Source organism: Leuciscus leuciscus (genome assembly GCF_965113295.1).
Source record: "Leuciscus leuciscus genome assembly, chromosome: 20".
In the NCBI taxonomy this organism is placed as follows: Eukaryota; Metazoa; Chordata; class Actinopteri; order Cypriniformes; family Leuciscidae; genus Leuciscus; species Leuciscus leuciscus.
The window spans coordinates 33,106,807-33,127,470 of record NC_138744.1 but is presented as its reverse complement, the minus strand read 5'-3'; the positions used below and the strand labels follow the sequence as shown (position 1 = coordinate 33,127,470).

Genomic DNA, 20,664 nt, shown 5'->3' with positions numbered 1-20,664 from the left:
TCCCTCGAGAAGAAAGTCAACAATTGCGAGGTTGAAACATCCGACAGCGCACGGCTTTTTTTCTATGCACGCGCGCCGAGATATTTCTCAATGAACACTGCCAGCCCCCTCAGGAGCTGACTGTGAATGCCTCGCACCCAAACAGTATTATTTCACAGATCGTGTGTGTCCCTTTTATAGCAGACTCGTAATCTACGCGCTGCCTCGGCAAACGCGAGATTCGAGTCGTTCACAATATATTTGGCTTTCATCTCTCGAGAAGAAAGCCAACGGGTGCGAGGCTGAAACACCCGTGCACGGCTGTGTGCGTCAAGATATTTCTCAATGAACACACAGCCAGCACCCTCAGGAGCTGACTGTGCATGCCTCGCACCCACGCAGAATCTTTAATGCAGAGTAGCCCCGTAATCTACGCGCTGCCTCGGCAAGCGCGAGACCCGAGCTATAGATTCTGTATTGCAATGCAGACATAATCTACGCGCTGCCTCGGCAAACGCGAGATCAGTCACAGAATCTTTATTGCAGAGTAGACCCGTAATCTATGCGCTGCCTCGGCAAACGCGAGATCCGAGCCACTATAGATTCTGTATTGCACTGCAGACATTAATCTACGCGCTGCCTCGGCAAACGCGAGATTAGTCACAAAATCTTTATTGCAGAGTAGCCGTAATCTACGCGCAGCCTCAGCAAACGCAAGATCCGAGCCACTATAGATTCTGTATTGCAATGCAGACCTTTAAACTACGCGCTGCCTCGGCAACGCGAGTCACAGAATCTTTATTGCACAGTAGACCCGCAACCTACGCGCTGCCTCGGCAAACGCGAGATCCGAGCCACTAGATTCTATATTGCAATGCACTTCTAGGACAAACAACACCAAATAGGACAAACAGTTTCACACAGAGCGCTTTGCTGAAGAGCAAAAAGCTGGTGTGTGTTTGTGCCAGCGTCCCTTTGTATCTTCCGGTTATGCCGTCATCTACTACGTCATGACGCAGCACCAATCAGGATTGGACAGATTTCATTCATGCTTCAGATGCGTTACGCTGAGGGCGTTCCCCAAAGTGTCGTCACGACGACGACGCAGTGCGAGTTCCCTCGAAGGGGAACAGTTATAACAAATAATTTCACTGTTTTAATCATAAATAATGCTATGCAATTTAATTTACTAAATGTAAATTGAATTGCTTCATCAAGTATCTTCAAAGCAACACTGCTGCAACTAAAACCCTACTCCGAAAATCATCATAGAGTTATTTGAATGGGGCACATTACTCTGATTAATGTTCCAGTCAGAAAATGATATTGTGTGTGGATATCAGCTGAAGGAAACGCTGACCTAAGATAGAGAAGAGGGGGGGAAAGGTAACCAAGGTAACTGACAAAGTACCTGATCAAGGCTGCGCCAGCAGCCACACAAAAGGAGAATAATAATAAACAACCTCTACTAAAGAAGCATTCAAATGGTGAGACCTTGCTTTCTACTTAGTATTGTGGTTATCATATTGATTTTTCAAAATCGAATAACATCAGTCAAATTGAATGTAGTCTCTCGCAGACCTTTTGCATTGGAAAGTATGCTCCACTAAACATTAAAAAAAGTTATTCAAGAGATTAATTTATGCACAAAGCAATTTTGCAAAGCATAATAAACCTGATCTTAGGTCAGAGTCATGAAAGGATGTGTATGAGTCAATGCCACATTATAGCTTTTCTTTACCAGAACAAATATGCTTCGATTTTTTCAATCTATGTCATTTTAATGTAATTATTGTCTATTCATTTAATTATATTTCACTTTTATCTTACATAAGACTATGTGTCAGGAAGGATGCTGTCTGAGTCTGATGATACAGATGAACACAATGGAGATGTAGCTGGTCATCAGGGAGGAAATGATTCTATGAACTATCAATTGGACAGACATTTGATGAGTTTACCCATTACATATGATTGTATTGACATTAAATTAGGAATCTGATTAGCATATTATCGAAATACTTATGTATGTTATCCATAATTCATGGAAAAACATTTTTCAGCTAACACAATTATTCTGACTAGTCACACGAATAAACAGGAATAATTCACACCTAATTATTTTTTAAATCAGCATTTACAGTACTCACCATAATGTCATGTCATTGCAAATCCATAATCTTGCCCTCAACCATAGCTCTCCAAATCGTTAACTTGTGACATCAAAAGGTGTGGCAAGAGCATAATGCTCTTTCTGTGAAATATCTCATAAGATTTACATGCCACTTTCACATTGTGTTTATTTGGGGTCCCATCGCAACCCAGCATGTATTGTAATAAATTGTATTCAGAAGTTTCTTAACTCAGTATGAGCAACCCGATCTCATGAAATGCGTCTCTATTGCACGCATTGTATTTATCGAGATCAGGCTGGTATGAGGCAGCCCTGCATGGATAGCTGGTTTTACTATTGTGTGTTTAATATTATATGTTTCGGCTTTTAGTGCTTTTGTCTCCAGTGAGGAGCTTCTTGTGGACTTAAGTGGCCTTTAAGATCAGCTATTCAAGTCACAGAGAACAACATTAATGATAATATTCGGGTGGCAGAAATAATATATACATTCCAAACATCCATCATGACGGAACTGTGATTGAAATGCAGAGTCTGACAGCATATTCCTTTAGCTTTTCTTACCCTCATATTTTGCATGAGCTTATTGCCTGGATGCTGCATGCAACTCCTTTATTGTTGGCAGGGTGTTTTCTTCAAGATACCTTCTGTATCCCAGAGGCGATGTGCGTTTGAGATGAAAGGCAGTGGGTATTATATCTGACAGCTGTTTTTGTCTATCAGAATCAATGGGTTGATGTTCCAGAACCTTCTCTCCATAAAATGCCTGGCATATCTGGCTTCCCTCAGAATGCGATATGTTCAACAACAGACTGATTTTAGAGACCTTATGGTGATTTGTTTTGTGTGCTGACATTCACATATTGATCAAACTGATGTGCTTAAAAAGGCACTGTCATTTTATGTCTTTTAAATAAATGTTGCGTATATGTTGTTACAGGATTCAGCTTTCTAAAACACCTCATTCGTTTTTTAGAAAGCATGCGGATGCTCATTAAAGTTGCACTGAAATGGTTACTTTTCAGGTAGGGATGAAATCTGGATTAAATTAATCTGGACTGTTGGAACCCCTTTAGAGCACTCTATAAAACAACTGCATTTAAGAACAATGTGCATCATTTGCATATGTGGATAGGAAGGCATTACGAGTGTATTTATAATGGGGTGAGCAAGCAGACTGCAACTGTTTTAGGTCAGTGATTGTAACTCAACCCATGCAGCAAACATTAAAGCCGATGCAGTATACTGTACCATGCAATTAAGATTTTATTTTAAGAGGTTTAAAGAGTAGTTCATGCACAAAATAAAATTATGTCGTTAATTACATGTCGTTCCAAATCACAAATGAAGATCTTTTTGATTAAATCTGAGAGCTTTCTGTCCCTCCATTGACAGCTACGCAACTACTAATGTGATGCTACAAAAAGTTCATGAAGAGATCGCAAAACTAATCCATATGAATTGAGCAGTTTAGTCCAAATTTTCTGAAGAGACTTGATCGCTTTATATGATGAATAGATTATATTTATGCATTTATTTACATATAAACATTCATCAACATTCATCAGTTATTGTAAACAGAAGCTCAAGCATGTTTGCTTGACATACGAGAACTAATTAGGTCCATCCTCATGTTACATAGCACGTTTGAGCTTTGAGCTTCCTCAAGATCCAATGAGGTTCATTCTTGTGTTATGCAGCACGTTTGAGCTTCAGCAAGATCCAATGAGGTTCATTCTTGTGTTACGCAGCATGTTTGAGCTTCAGCAAGATCCAATGAGGTTCATTCTTTTTACGCAGCATGTTTGAGCTTCAGCAAGATCCAATGAGGTTCATTCTTGTGTTACACAGCATGTTTGAGCTTCAGCAAGATCCAATGAGGTTCATTCTTGTGTTACGCAGCATGTTTGAGCTTCCTCAAGATCCAGTGAGGTCCATCCGCATGTTACACAGCACGTTTGAGCTTCCTCAAGAACCAGTGAGGTTCATTCTTGTGTTACACAGCATATTTGTCTTACTTGAGTTAGTTTAGCAAATTTTGACTCCTTCTACTAATACTCTAATGCAACTCGCATTAAAGGGTTAGTTCACCCAAAAATGAAAATTCTGTCAGTAATTACTCACCCTCATGTTGTTCCAACCCCGTAAGACCTTTGTTCGTCTTCGGTACACAAATTAAGATATTTTTTATGAAATCTGAGTGCTGGATCACTTCTCCATAGGCTGCTAGGTGACCGAAACTTGCTGGCCCAGAAAAGTTATTAAAGAGATCGTTAATATAGTCCAAGTGACTACAGTGGCTCAATCTTAAGTATATCAAGCGACGAGAATACTTTTTGTGCGCAAAAACAAACAAAAATAACGACTTTATTCCACAATTAATTTCCTTCTCTCTGGGCCTCTAGTTGGTTCACGTAGTGTTTTTGCGCTGCGCGTCTGTGTTATACGTCATCACGCATCACACACATGACCAGCGTTGGCCAATAGTGAGCCTACGCGGTGACGGATAACACAGACGCGCTGCGCTAAAACACTACGTGAACCAACTAGAGGCCCAGAGAGAAGGAAATGAATTGTGGAATAAAGTCGTTATTTTTGTTTGTTTTTGCGCACAAAAAGTATTCTCGTCGCTTGATATACTTAAGATTGAGCCACTGTAGTCACTTGGACTATATTAACGATCTCTTTAATAACTTTTCTGGGCCAGCAAGTTTCGGTCACCTAGCAGCCTATGGAGAAGTGATCAGCTCTCAGATTTCATCAAAAATATCTTAATTTGTGTTCCGAAGATGAACGAAGGTCTTACGCGGTTGGACCAACATGAGGGTGAGTAATTACTGACAGAATTTTCATTTTTGGGTGAACTAACCCTTTAACATGTAGGTGCAACGCTACTTATAGCAAATTTCCTTTCAAGGAAAGTCTGCTCATTCGGCAGTGATATTGGCAATGCCTCCAGGCATCTATTTCAGGCCAAGTCTTATCTTTTTAAATGGGGGAATCCTGAAATCTCATAAACTGCTTGCTGAACTCACAATTGAATAACATATTTCAAATCAGCTAAAGAATCTGACATGAACTGTCCCATATATATATATATATATATATTTCAGGCTAGACCAGCCAATGTGCATGTGCAGTCATAAGTGCCCGTCTCAGAACACTGACTGTTTTTATAACAGCAGCTGCAGGGATGTCATGACTTTACCAATCAGCAAACTCTTATTTATAAGGCTGGACTTCCACCATATATCTCCCATTCATAAGTAATATAAGTGCACCGTCTTTCTATATATAAAGCATTTGCTTTTAGTCAACAGAATGTGTAAATGTTACCCAAAATTCAAATGCTGTCTGTCCATAGAACACAAAATATGTTGTTGTTTTTCTTCCCTGCTACTCTTTTCAGTAGAATGAATGTGAACACTGTTTGTTACTGTCAAGTAAAAATGAAAAGTGAAAAGATAACTGCAAAACAGTTTCATAAAAGTCAGTTCAATTCAAGTCAATTCAACTTGTGCATTAAATTCCTAATCATCCGAAGTGATTCAAACTTTATGCAAGGAACAGACGATAAGGGTTTAATGAACACCTACAGATTAACGTGAGAATTCCAGATATAGTGGTGTAAGACAGAAGTCAGTTTTTGCCTGATGAGACTACTATGAATCTATGCAAATGATAAACTGTTTTAGTTTATTTTTTTTGTTCTTGCTGTCGAACTGGAGGGGCTTGATAAAGATATCTATGTTTACCTTGATATTTAATTATGAAAATAAAGATGGGGTTGAGGTGAAGGATTGTGGAAGAAATGTTAAAGGAACGAGGGAGTTGCATATAAATAGTTTGCTTTGGGATTGACTGGATTAAATTAATATGCTCCTCCTGAATTTTCTCTTATAATGCCATAACACAAGTTCACGTTCATATAATCTATGAGAGCAAAGGTAAACTGATTAGATTTGCAGTTCACGTTGCTAGAGCTCAAGCAAGAGACATGACTCAAGTGCTGTGTTCTACCATGTGTGCTCTCTGGATGTGTGGTGAGCAACTTTAATTGGACGATAGGCTTCCCCATAGGGCATGGAAAAACTGCATGACCAGTTTATTAAAGTTGAAAGGAATTAAATAAAGGTACTTAATTAGGAGCATTCAGGGCAAAAGGCATACATTTTGCATCAATGATTTCAAAATTTCCTCCAAAAGGGGAGGGGAGGACTAGAGAGACCATGATGCTTTTTAACAGGAGACACAACACCAAAGAAGAAAGCTCACTTTCAAATGGCAAACAAAGTCCTACTTCATTCGAATGGGCAAAATGACCAAAATAGTTGCTCTAAGTGATGTCATGGCCGTTCAGAAATAAAACGTGCGTTGAGTGGTTCTAAAAGGTTAATGTTCCCCCTACACTTAACCCTACCTTAAAAGCCGATAGTGTTAGCAAAAGCAAACGTGAGAGAAAAACTAATTTGATGAAGCAGGCATGCTGTTTTAACCTACCAGCTGAGGCTTTGAGCTCTTCTGAAGTGTACCTGCAAGTGTGCAAACGTCAAACTGTATTATTTTAGAAATTATGGTAAAAGTGTTTTCAGTCCACAACTAAGTCTTTAACTAAATGAAAATAAGTCTTTATTAATTGATACTCTGTGGTTGAAATCATAATTTGTGTGAAAAGGAACAAAAAATGTTGGCCTTTTATTGCTACTAGTGGTAGTTTTGTTAGGAAACTGAGGAGAAATGTATGTATTTGCAGTTTTGCAGAAATGTAGCTTGAGTCACATACTTCTATTTAGGTTTGAAAAGTAAGGGCCCATGCTGTGTTGAATAGCAACACATTCTTTAAATGTTTCAAAATGTTTTAAAGATTTAAAAAACTGAAAAATGGTCAAGCAGTTTGAGCAACACCATTAAAGTGCCCCTATTATGCTGTTCAACAGGTTCCCAATTTTGATTTTGAGGTGTCCTACAATAGGTTTACATGCATCCAAGGTCAAAAAACACGTAAAATGTTCTCATAATAGATATCTTTCAAAAAATCCAGTCAGGCACAATTATTTTTGGGATAGGCTAGGCTGCGAAGGATCCACTCGTTCTATCTTCCGTGGCCCGAAATGAGGTACGCATTTGTAGGCTGCATTCAAAGGACCCTTCGAATTGGGACGGCCCCGCCACCATCTCACGCAGAACACTATTCACTCATTAACATCATTCAAATAAACTTTGATAACTCGAACTAATGCTTATATATAACATCACATGGGACACTTTTTTTACATCTGATCATTTAAACATGTTGTGAACACATAAACAATCTAACATCAGATGAACACAGCTGGTTAAATTGTACCTCTCTTCTCTAGTGGCAATTTTTACTGCCATTTCAATCTTCATGGAATGTTCAACCTCACACACACCTCAGCCGACGTGCATACTGTGATCATTACCCTTAATAATGCTGCATTCTAGACAGCACGGAATTTGGTGTAAGATTATGTATATAGAAATGGGCATGTAGACACACAGACATGGTTAGAGTAAATATTGAGTAATTTAGCAATATTCAGCGCTTACTATTTTCTTTCTGGGTGATTTCAAACAAGCTAGAAACTGTGTTAGCGGGTTTTGAACAATTTGTGCGCTGTGACACAAGGAAAACTGACATTTTGGACAAATATTATGAAAATCCATTATGTAGCTAAGTCAAAGCCCCCTCTGTCCAACTCGGATCATAATGTTGTACATCTGATTCCTTATAGTCAGTTTTTAAGTCACGTAAACCAGAGTACAAAACGTTTAATATATGGACAGAGGATTCCATGGAAACACTTAAGGGCTGTTTTTTGTGCAGATAATGTGGTAGAAAAAAAATATGTTGTTGTTTATCCTAACAACAAGCCCTATATTTTTTAAACTGGCATTTAGGAACAGGGATAAGATAGGACTATTAGTGGCACAGAAATAATTAAAATACCATTTGAAAAAAGCAAAGGAACAGCACAGGCAATGCATGGAAAACAGTTTTTATACTTCTAACACAATTGGTCACTAACATGAACCCTGCTAAGAAACATAATATTACAACATTAGATCATTTACAATGAGCAAATGAGCTAAACGATTTTTATTTGAGATTTGAGGCACAAAATGATTTATAGGAATGTCATAGCATATAACAATCAATGCCTGATACTAAAGACACCCCCTGGCTGGAAGTAGACCCACTTGATGTGCAGCACCGTTTTAGGTGCTTGTGCACTAACAAGGCTACTGGGCCAGATAGGCTACCAGCTTTTTTGTTAAAAAACTGCGCCGAGGAGCTTGCAATAGCATGGTGTCCCTTATTTCAGCGATCTCTTGAGACCCATACTGTGCCAGCAAAGTGGAAAAAGTCTTACATAATACCAATTCCTAAAAAACCTGGTGCTAGAGCAAATAATGATCTTCGCCATGTGGCTCTAACTTCAAATGTCATGAAGTGTTTAGAGAAAATTGTACCTTCATTGCTGGAAAAAGAAGTAGAGTCACTATTGGACACCTGTCAGTTTGCCTATAAGCAGAAGAGAAGTACTGAGGATGCTGTTCTTAGCATTGTTCATCTTGGGTCTAAGCATCTTGAGAATACTAAAGCCTATGCTCGTATTGTATTCGTTGAGTTTGGTTCAGCATTTAATACAGTGCAGACACATCTGCTTTTAGAGAAGTTGTATGGTATTGGTGTCAGTGCTTTTTTAATCAAATGGTTTTATTATTTTTTAAGTAACAGAACTCAGCAGGTTAGGGTCAATGAAACACTTTCTAAAGTCAGATACAGTAACACGGGACTGCCACAAGTTTGTGTTTCATCACCTGTGCTTTTTTTTTTTTTTTTTTACAAAAATGATTGCAGGAGCACATATACTTATAATTATATTATGCAATATGCTGATGACACTGTCATTTTGAGTCTCTTACACAAAGATATGGACCTACCATCCTACCACAGTGAAATAGATACTTTCATACAGTGGTGTGACAAGCACTGTCTTGTGTTAAAAAAGACACAAGAAATGGTCCGTGACCCAAGAAGTGCATCTGAATACTAGTCTGTGATCATTAAAGACACAGTGATTCAGCAAGTGACATCTTATAGATACCTGGGGTTTTATATGGACAATGGGCCTCATTCACCAATATGTTCCTAAGAATTTTCGGTTACACTTTATTTTAAGGTGCCATTGTTACAGTGTAATTGTATATTTAAGTACTGAGTAATATTAAGCAACTACATGTACTTACTATAGGGTTAGGGTAGGATTAGGGTTTTGTTGAGGGTTAGTTGCATGTAATTATGCATCATTTACTGTTATTACTATGGTAAGTACATGTAACATAATTATGTAACAAGGACACTGTAAAATAAAGTGTTACCGAATTTTCTTAACTTTGTACTTAATAAACTTCCTAAGAAAAGTCTACGTCGGATTCATGACATGTTCTTAAACAACAGAATTGTTTGCACCTGTGTTCTTAGGATCGATGAATCCCACGTCTTCGTAATTGAAAGCGCGTGCCAGTTGTTCCTAATTAGCATAAGAAAACGGCCCATAAATTCCCATATAAGGACATGACACTTCAGGGCCGTGTGCAAGAAAAGTTGGAGAATGTCCAAAAGACGCACAGACGGTGGTGGTCCACCGATCACCAAAAGAACTTTGAAAAAGAAAATGGCAGTGTTAGTGTTTCTTTGCATACTATGGCCTTTTTTTTTTTTTTTTTTTTTTTTACAAATGATCAGAAATACATTACAGTAAAATACTATCATTGTAAACGACTGTAGAATTAAATAAAATGCAGTAACCAATTATTTGGAGCAAACTGTCATCACTCAAATGTGCGTAAGAGTGCTATTGAGTGTGCGTAGATTTTGTTCTTAGCTAAGAACAAATCCAAGATAAGAAAACATTAGTGAATGTCAGAATCTTCGTAAAAAGTGCGTAAGTGGGCTTTAAGAAGACATTTCTTCGTAAGAACGGTTGGTGAATGAGGCCCAATGTTCTTTGTTGGAAGACACACATTGATAGTCAGTGCACACGACTACAACAGAGGCTTTATTTTTGAAGAAGACTGAGACTGTATGGGGTGGGTAGCCATATCTTGCTTGTTTTTTACCGAGCCACGCTTGAAAGTCTTATCCGCTATGGAATCACAGGCTGGGTTGGAAATTTGTCTGTTCAATTGAAAAATAAATTGGCCCATATCCACAAAAAAAGCCATGAAAATCATAAGAATAAAACAATATGAACCCATACAGACTTTATACAAAGAGGCAGTGAAGAGAAGAGCAATGAGTATAAGTATTGACTCCGAACATCCTCTTTTAAGCGAATACCAGCCATTGGAATCCCATTGCCATCGGGAAAGAATGTCAATCTGTAAAAATAATAGACAGAAGCTTTCATTTTTTCCTGCCTCGATAAAACTGCTGAATATGACCAAGAACAACACACCTATAGCACATTAGCACTTTACTGTGTTAATCACTTTACATATCTTGTGTTTTATGTTTATACACTGTTGTGTTTTAATGTATGTTTTTTATGTTTTAACTGTGTTGTTTGCTTAGTTGTTATTGTATGGTCAGAGTAATACTGTAGCACTTTTCCCAAGATAAATTTCCCTTTGGAGACAAATAAAGCCAACATGTGAACGTGACTTCAGATTGCCTGGAACTCACCGAGGTCTAATGTGGGACATTTAATTTGGGATATTCCAGTGTATAGTTCCAGTGTAAATTCCTTATCCTCAGGAAGTGCAGCAAAGTGGATCTGCATTCGCAGCACTGAAAACAGCATCTTCTTGACAATGTCGATAGCAGGAACCAAACTCTCTCAGGCCTCAGCTACAACAACACTGTTTGAAGGCGAGTCAAAGTAGGCATTATTTGTGGGCAGCCAATGAAAACCATAGTCATGCAAATCTATGTAGGTTTGAGCAGGAAGTAAGACTGGAATTACTGACTACTTGTTTCAGGTAGACAACTATAATTATAATTTTTAGAAGAGTACTGTCCTTTTATTAGTTGATTGGCCAAACCTGTCTGAGAACACATTGTGTTAGAATCTGACCTGTCTGCTTATACAATTTACTAAGAAAATTGGAATGTAAATCTCAATGACAATGATTTCCATATAACACTGGAAAGTCATAATTTGCGTCCCCAAACATCATGCAACATCTCATAAAATTACAAAGTCTTATGCAACGTAAGGGAGTAGTGGCATGCAGGGACTAGCTGTCAGTATATTACATGATTCATGCATACATTTATATAGTGAACATGGCATGCTAACTCTCTTCAGTGATGAGCCAAGCTGCTAAAGATATATATCTTTTCCCCAGAATTTCCCAGAAATTCCCAACAGTCTAAGGTGAATGAGCAGGATTTATTTGCAGACCTTGCAGTTGTGTTATAACTTTGCATATGCCTTGCATGCATCCTTCAGATGTGTTAGCTAATTGTCATTCTGTGAAAACATGGAAGCTCATTATCAAACCCTGAGGCCGTGAACGGAGTTGAGAGAAATGGGCCACTTCGTTTGCATAATATTTACCCTAATGGTTTTTCCATTAGGATAAAACTATCATCTGCATAGTAAAATGGATTTAGGAGGAAAGATTTTTTTTTTTTTTTTAATCTAGCAAGAGACACTGTCTCCTGGAGCTGGATGGGGAAACAAAAATATGCTCATATTTATTTTTATTCCAAATATAATTTGCAGGCTGTGTTTTTATCTGAGGGATTTAATACAAATGAGCACATTCTCTTGCAAATACTTTCAATTGTGACCTGTTCTTCTGCATGAATTCATCCTTTTCTTAGACAGATTTGCAAAAGCTCAAATAGTTAAACAACAATTTAATGTAGAAAATTGAATGTTGAAATACATTATTAAATCTACTGGAATATATTCATCATAATGGGACTGAACTGAAAATGTTGGTGTTTGGGGGATCTGGCCAAATTCGCTGTTAGTGCTGGTAGATTAGCAAGTTAGCGCTGGTTGAAAGAGAATTTTAAAACAGTAATTTTTGTTTGATGATGGAAGTGGTGAAGAAATGACACAACCAACCTTTAGTTGTTTTTGTCTGGACAAATACAAGAATACTGCAAGGAACAGTATATTTCTCAGTATGAGTATTTCTGAAATATGAGAAATATGAGTATTTCTCAGGAAGGCTACCGCCGCGGCACCGCCGGCGCCTACCGATAGCTGGGCCGGCCCTACCGTAACGGTACGCGTCAGGGAGGATGGATGGGAGGTATGGAAGCTTGTTTCCGCCACAGAATAAAACATTTTAAAAGATAATTGCGACCTTTTATCTCACAATTGCGAGTTTACATCTCGCAATTCCGTCATTATTTCTCAGAATTGCAAGATATAAAGTCGCAATTGCGTTTTATAATTGCGAGATATAAAGTCAGAATTGCGTGAAATAAAGTCGCAATTGCATGTTATAAAGTCAGAATTGCAAGCCTACCCATGACAAGATATCACTGCACGTGGTTGGTTCAAACATTCCTAAATGATGGTAACATTGCAGAGACTGCATTGCTGGTGAACCGTGGTGAACTCATCGTTTCCTCTAAATTGAATGTATGTTCGGTCAACCTAATGAATTCAATGTCCATTGTGTACGTATAGTCTTAGGTAGTTTAGCGTTATTGTCTTAAACTTCAACTTGTAAATCTTTTATGGTTACAGCAGCCGCGAATGGGCAATGGTGTCAGCAGTTTTCACGGCAATCATGGCGTTAGCTTTTGGCGCTTTTTATTTTAATTTTTTTAGTTAGCTTGCTACTCATGGTTCATGTTCAGATCCCATGTTATTTTAGCTGTACACGAGAGAATATGTCAATTTGGGATACTAAACTGCACGTAAACCGATAGCAGCATGGCATAGAGTTCTGAGTCTGACTGGCTAACTTAGCTCTTTGCTAACTAAGTTAGCTTGTCCATATAGCAGCTTGCTACGGGGTTCACAGATGATGCAAGGTGGGTTTAAAGGTGAATTGTCTAATTTATAAATGTGCGTCGTGAATGTGACACCTAACGTAACAACGTTACCAGGCAGAGGAGAAGGACGATGAGGTGATTAGATCTAACGTTAACTTAACGTTACGAGGAAGCACACAAAAAAAAAATCGTTTTCTCTTAATTTATAATTGCAGTTTAAAAATTAAATTCTTTAACTTTATATATTTTATTTTACATTACCTCTGTATAAGCGTCAAGATATAACGTTACCCCCTTCAATAATGTACGAAGGAAGCTGCAGCCCATTGAGGACACCAGCATGTTGCACAATACTGGTGAGTACTGATGACAACTTAAACATAATATTGTGTTGTGTACAACATAAGTCACAGGCTTATTCATGTGTTTTATCTAATAAAGATTGTGCCATGTCTAGCCAAGTGGAGCATCCTGGCAGTGAAATGTCCACTCCTGGTAAGTACTTTTCCCCCTGCACAAAACATTGCTCTGCACAAAGTCACACTCCATTCAAGACAAGTAGTTTTTTACTGCTTGTGAATAATCTATTTTAAATATATACAGTGCTGGTCAGAGTTATTTAAGCCGCTTAATTAAGAGTGAGAACCTACTCATCTTGAATGGACAAAAAAAGCGAATGTTTTTGTCTCATCTTTCCATAGAACGTTTGAAAAGTAACTGACACTACTGGACCTTCAAACGGGCAGCGGTCTATGGTCGCGGTCTATGGTCAGAGTCTGGTCGTCCCTCTGCCCGTTTGAAGTTCCAGTAGTGTCAGTTACTTTTCAAACGTTCTATGGAAAGATGAAACTAAAACATTCGCTTTTTTTGGTCCATTCAAGATGAGTAGGTTCTTCTCACTCTTAATTAAGCGTAGTAATGACTCCAGTATTTCATTATTAATTTAGTATAGGCAACATGACCGTACTTACTGGCTGACTCATGTGTTTCAGACTCTAAGTCAAACTTTGAATGTCTTGTGGAAGCCTTCTCTGACTCGGAGAAATGTGCAGCCAGATTTCAGCGCAAGGAAATTTCCAGTGAGTATTCACTTTATCTGTTGCCCCAACCTTTATTTCTTTTTTCAGTGGAAAATAAATTTAGTTTTGAGGAATAACATTTCAGTATTTTTCTACAGAGATTGGACTTTAATGGCAACCAACAATCCCAATGTTCAAAGAAGGTTCAAATTTCTGTAATGCCAGCAGACTAGCACAAGACAAACAATTGTTTAAAAAATACGTAAATGTGTATATATAATTTTAGAAAATGACAGATGGTTTTGCTAGATAAGAACCTGATTTCTCGACTGGGATTGTGTAGAGACTCTGAAGCTGCATTGAGACGGACATTTGAACCGTCTTGGAACATTGAGATCTTTGGTTGCCATTAAAGTATATGCCATTAAAAATATGGAAATGTTTTCCTTAAACTTAATTTATTTTCCACTGAGGAAAGACAGACATGGATATCTTGTCACTCAGTGTGAGTAAATTATCAGGAAATTTTCATTTTGAGGTGAACTAATCCTTTAAGGCTGATTTATACTTTTGCGTCAGACCGAAGCCCGAGCCTCTACGCTATAGGCTACACTGTTTCATTTATACTTCTGCATTGTTGTCCCTGTTGACGCACAACTACACATGCAGAAAGAAGCCTGTGAAACCCGAGGGAGGCGTTCTAGACCAATCACAGCGCTTCCGTCCACGTAAAATTGACGCATTGTTACATTTTGGGAGAGGTGCACGTCAGGGTGTGCTCAGACATGGGCAGTATTTCAATTAAATGTATTTTAAATACGTATTTAATTACTTTAGTGTATTTTGTAATTTGTATTTTGCAGTTGTGAAAAAAATAAAATGTAGTTTGTAACAAAATATTTTGAGGGAGTGTATTTAGAGTATTTCAAATACTTAAATACTTAAGAAAAATCACCATATGTTTATCACCATGTAAATGATTTTGCCATATTTTCGGTCTGATGTTGGCAATGGCAATGTCCAGGATGCACAAAGATTTGTGCGAAAAAAAAAAAAAAAAAAAAAAAACGACTTTATTCCACTATTCATTTCCTTCTCTCTGGGCCTTGAGTTGGTTCACGTAGTGTTTTAGCGCAGCGCGTCTGTGTTGTACGTCACACGTAGGCTCACTATTGGCCGACGCTGGTCATGTGTGTGATACGTGGTGACGTGCAACACAGACGCGCTGCGCTAAAACACTACGTGAACTTACTCGAGGCCCAGAGAGAAGGAAATGAATAGTGGAATAAAGTAGTTATTTTTGTTGTTTTTTTGCGCACAAAAAGTATTCTCGTCGCTTTTTAAACTTAAGATTGAGGCACTGGAGTCACTTGGACTATATTAACGATGTCTTTAATACATTTTCTTGGCCAGCAAGTTATAGTGTCTTAGAAGCCTATGGAGGAGTGATCCAGCTCTCAGATTTAATCAAATATATCTTAATTTGTGTTCCGAAGATGAACGAAGGTCTTACGGGGTTGGAACAACATGAGGGAGAGTAATTACTGACAGAACTTTCATTTTTAGGTGAACTAACCCTTTAAGATTATTGTGGGAGTTTTTTTGTATTTTCAAAATACTAATTACTTGTATTTTATTTAAATACATTTTTCACATCAGTATTTTGTATTTTATTTTGTTACATTTCATGAGCCTCATTCATCTCATCGGTCACTTTTGTATTTTGTCAGGCCTTTGTGAAATGTAAGAATATTCAGTTTTTCATGATTTCATCATAAAGCAAGAGGTCATGGGAGTGATGGCTATTATTTGGTTAATAATTGTAAATAATCCTGTAATTTACAGGAAGCAGTATGTCATCTTCACAACTCTGAGACAAATTGTGGGCGCTACGAACTGGAGCAAGGTAAAAATAAATAAATAAAAGAATCTTACATTCTTTTATTTTTTTAATTTCATAAAAACTTACAAACATTTTAAAGGTAAGATTCAAAGACTATGTTTTCATTCTCTTGTATAAGAAAATAGATCCGTTATAGTTTACGATCTTAATCATACATTTTGTTTCCATAGAGTAACCTCGCCTCATAACGAGGGCGTAACCTCACATTTACTCAGAGCTATGTCTGCAAGTCCAGACGCTGATCATGACGACATTGTAAGTAACTTTTACTATTTTCTCCTTGTTTCATTTTACTGTGACTTGCATTGTTTTTATTCATATCACTCTCATTTAATTGTTTTCCAGCTGCCTATAAGACGTACTATGAGACAGTACGCAGGAGCTTCAGGTACAAACAACCAGATCTGGCATTGCAGGCCGAAGCTGTGAAGAGTTCAGCTCGGAGTCGAGCGAGAAGAAAGAGGGTAAGATTTTTAGTCAATGTGACTATTTTTCACGTGCATTAATAGATGTTTTGTGTCCATACACAGTGCATCACAGTACTGATTGTCTGTATTGGTTGTTTTTACAGCTGCTAGAAGCGAGACGGTGTGCTAGGTGAGGATGACGTGGGCATTTGGAAGTGCGCCACCATAGATCTGATGTCCGATGAAGTTCAACCACCAGCCAGGAGCTCACAGAGCTCTGTGCTACGCTGCAGTCGAGATTAGAGGCGACTCCTAAATACAGGGCAACGCACCACAGACGTTTTCAAAGTGGATCGAATTCAGAGAGAACGCTGCTAGTCACCTACAGCTCCGAAGATGAAAACAGACACTGAGCTTCCAATTTGTTGTGTGTGCAGATGATCTATGCTTTGTACATAGGTGTATATTGTTTTGTGTTTGTGCTAATAAAGCTCTTTCTTTGAATAAACAGCATGTCCCTGGCAAATTTTCCTTTCCTTTATAAATTCATGTCCTTGATGGTAATAATAGTGTAGTCCATGGGTTATCAATGACATGAATATAGCACAGAATAGCATATTATGAATATAAAAAAATAATTGATATAAATATAATTTTTTGAATTTATGAATATAAAAAAATAATTTATATATTATTATTTATATGAATATTATAATTTTTTTAATTTATAATGAGCGAGGGTGACCAATAGTAACAGATCTGCCAACCAATCACGAGTGAATTTTCTTGTTTAAACCACGTGGGTTCAACCAATAGTGAGTGAGGAAATTCAAGCCTTTCTCTGGCGGGAGCTGCTATTCATATGGTAATTAGAGCCATTCACACCTCCGGCGCGAGCGCTCTGCATACGTCATGGTTCGATTCCGACAATATTCGGCACAGACAAACGCGACGTTCACAGGCTGTAAATTGTCGTTAACTGCCGAAAATTAGGGAGATTTACGGCCGTTTACGGGGTCGGAAATCCCAATTTTCATGCAGTGAATGGTACTGTAGACCTAAAAGAGCCCATTTTAGCTACAGTACAGTACTAGTGTATGTGTCGTGGGGCCTCATTTATAAAATGTTGCATAGAAACCATCCTACATTAATAAAAGCTTGTTTCCGCCATGGAATAAAACAATTTAGAAGATAATTGCTACTTTTTTTATCACACAATTCAGACTTTTTTTTTTCCCTCAGAATAGCTTGATATAAACTCACAATTGGTAAATGGTAAATGGACTGCATTTATATAGCGCTTTCAACAGACCCATGGCCACCAAAGCTATGGAGTGAATTATGTGCCATAATTAAACAAACAAATCCAGCATTTTGCAAACAAACTCGATCTGCTTTGCAAAGGAAAACTCGACTCGCAAACAAACAGAAAGCAATGTGCAAGTACAAAGGTCAGTTTGAGTGAAAATGCAGTGAAGTAACAAATATGTATTGTGTTTTACAAATATAAATAAATGAGCCAAGATAATACTTCACAAATAAATACAAACCATCCTACAAATTGCATGTAACCTTTGAACAAATACCAAATCTAGTGCATACAAATGCATATCTGTCAGTTATGATTGTGTGACACTTGGCTTTTTATGAGATCTCTTGGCTCGATTTTCTCACAAATGCAGTTGAGCAACATCCTCTTCTAAAACAGTAGATGGCACTAAACTAGGGGATTCATTTAGCGCTAGTCTCCCAGGAGAAGTTGCCTTTGCCTACAGGTGAGGAAAATGACCAGTGAACGGGTGTCACGGGCTGGTTGAAGCATGATCAGAAGCGGGATCTCAGTTGCAGCAGTGTTTATTTAAACAAACAAGATATTACATGGACAGGTTTCTCAGGGAACAAGAACAGAACAACCACGCATGTAGCAACGACGACAGACAACTAACAGACTCAAAACATTGGGCTTATATACACAGAACAAACAAAAAGACAAGAGGTAAGCACAGGTGACACGGATGATGATGATCAGGTGGGTAATAGAGGGAGGGAGTTCAGGTGTGGAGACAAGGAGGATTCTGGGAACTGTAGTGAAGACAGGACGATGACAGACGGTGAATGTGACATTACTTGTCATGGATGCCCACTTGGGGGGTGGGCATCCTGGAGTCAGTGGCCGGAGGGAGAACAGGAACAGGACAGGGGACTCCAGGATGGTGGCAGGACAGACAGAGGAGGAGGTGATCAAGACGGTGCAGACAGAACAGGGGACCAAGGAGGTGCAGGCAGAGCAGGGGACCATGGTGGTGCAGGCAGAGCAGGGTACCATGGCGGTGAGGACCCTACATGTGACCATGGCGGTGCGGACCCTTCCGGTGGCCATGGCGGTGCGGACCCTTCGGGTGGCCAAGGCGGAGAGGACCCTTCCGGTGGCCAAGGCGGAGAGGACCCTTCGGGTGGCCAAGGCGGAGAGGACCCTTCGGGTGGCCAAGGCGGAGAGGACCCTTCGGGTGGCCAAGGCGGAGAGGACCCTTCGGGTGGCCAAGGCGGAGAGGACCCTTCGGGTGGCCATGGCGGAGAGGACCCTTCGGGTGGCCACGGCGGTGAGGACCCTTCGGGTGGCCACGGCGGAGAAGACCCTTCGGGTGGCCGTGGTCCCTCGAGTGGCCAGGACGGAGGCCTTTGGCCCTCCCCCAAAAAATACTTGGGAAAGTCCCGGGTACCTGAGAAGGATGGTTAAAAACAGTCTCTGACCGGGCTAATGGGGACCGTGAAGAGGGCTCGGTGCTGGGCAGCGATGAGGGCTCGGTGCTGGGCAGATCCAGCGATGAAGAGGGCATTGATCAAGGCAGGACCAGCGGCGAAGAGGACTTTGAGCTGGGCAGGACCAGCGGCGAAGAGGGCTCTGAGCTGGACGGGACCAGCGGCGAAGAGGGCTCTGAGCTGGACGGGACCAGCGGCGAAGAGGGCTCTGAGCTGGACGGGACCAGCGGTGAAGAGGGCTCTGAGCTGGACGGGACCAGCGGTGAAGAGGGCTTTGGCTCGTCAGGGCCAATGAGAGGAGGAAGGTCGCTGAAGACATCAACCCCGGACTTAGGCTTGGCGGGCACGACGCTGTCAGTCACAGGCGCGGCGGGCGTGACGCACACAGTCTCAGGGGCGGCGGGCACGACGCATACTGCTTTGGCCTCAGCAGATTTGACGTGAAGTGCGGGCTCGGCTGGACTGGCGTGAAGTGCAGGCTCGGCTGGACTGGCGTGAAGTGCAGGCTCAGCTGGACGAGATTCAGGCAGGACAGTCTCGGTGGGACGAGACTCATTATTGCTGTTGCAGGGCCCAACAGTGAACGAAGATCCATTATGCCACAGCACCCACTCCACATACTCCACGAAGTTCCCCCGAGGCCCATCACCGGAAGAACACACAGAGGCTGGTGTCATCATAATGAACATACGGTACTAAGTCCAAATACCTCTGTGTGTGGGCCTCGAGGGACTGATCCTCCTGGGAGAGAAGGAGGATCTTCACTGCTGCAAAATCCATTTTTGGTCTGTCGTTCTGTCACGGGCTGGTTGAAGCAGGATCAGAAGCGGGATCTCAATTGCAGCAGTGTTTATTTAAACAAACAAGATATTACATGGACAGGTTTCTCAGGGAACAAGAACAGAACAACCACGCATGTAGCAACGACGACAGACAACTAACAGACTGAAAACATTGGGCTTATATACACAGAACAAACAAAAAGACAAGAGGTAAGCACAGGTGACACGGATGATGATGATGATCAGGTGGGTAATAGAGGGAGTGAGTTCAGGTGTGGAGACAAGGAGGATTCTGGGAACTGTAGTGAAGACAGGACGATGACAGACGGTGAATGTGACAACGGGTGTGTTTCTGTCTTATTTGATCTATAATGAACCTTTTTGAGGTTTTCTTTTGCAAAATGTTTATTGCATATCTAGACAGAAATCCACATTAGCACTTATTGCCAACCTTCCGGTTTGTAGACAACCTACATGAACCACTGAGCCACTGCCGCCCCTCACAATTGTGTGTTATAAAGTCAGAACTCGCAATTCTGAGAAAAAAACACTCACAATTCTGACTTTATAACATATTTGTGACTTTATATCGAGCAATTCTGACTTTATAACTCAAAGAATTGTGAATTGTGTTTTTTTTTTTTTTTTGTGGCGGAAACAAGCTTCCATATTTATTTGATCTCACGATCA

The 20,664-nt window shown here is 39.8% G+C and overlaps 2 long non-coding RNA genes across 2 annotated transcripts; both read left to right on the top strand.

The window, feature by feature from the left end:
- The first annotated feature begins 12,942 nt into the window (after positions 1 to 12,942).
- LOC309484061 lies at positions 12,943 to 14,888 on the top strand. Its single transcript, XR_014200721.1, has 3 exons — positions 12,943 to 13,459; positions 13,545 to 13,598; positions 14,096 to 14,888. It is a non-coding gene; the product is annotated as an uncharacterized lncRNA (long non-coding RNA).
- A 1,482-nt stretch (positions 14,889 to 16,370) lies between these two features.
- Positions 16,371 to 16,942, top strand: LOC309483945. The gene is made up of 2 exons (XR_014200680.1): positions 16,371 to 16,489; positions 16,597 to 16,942. It is a non-coding gene; the product is annotated as an uncharacterized lncRNA (long non-coding RNA).
- Positions 16,943 to 20,664: the final 3,722 nt, after the last annotated feature.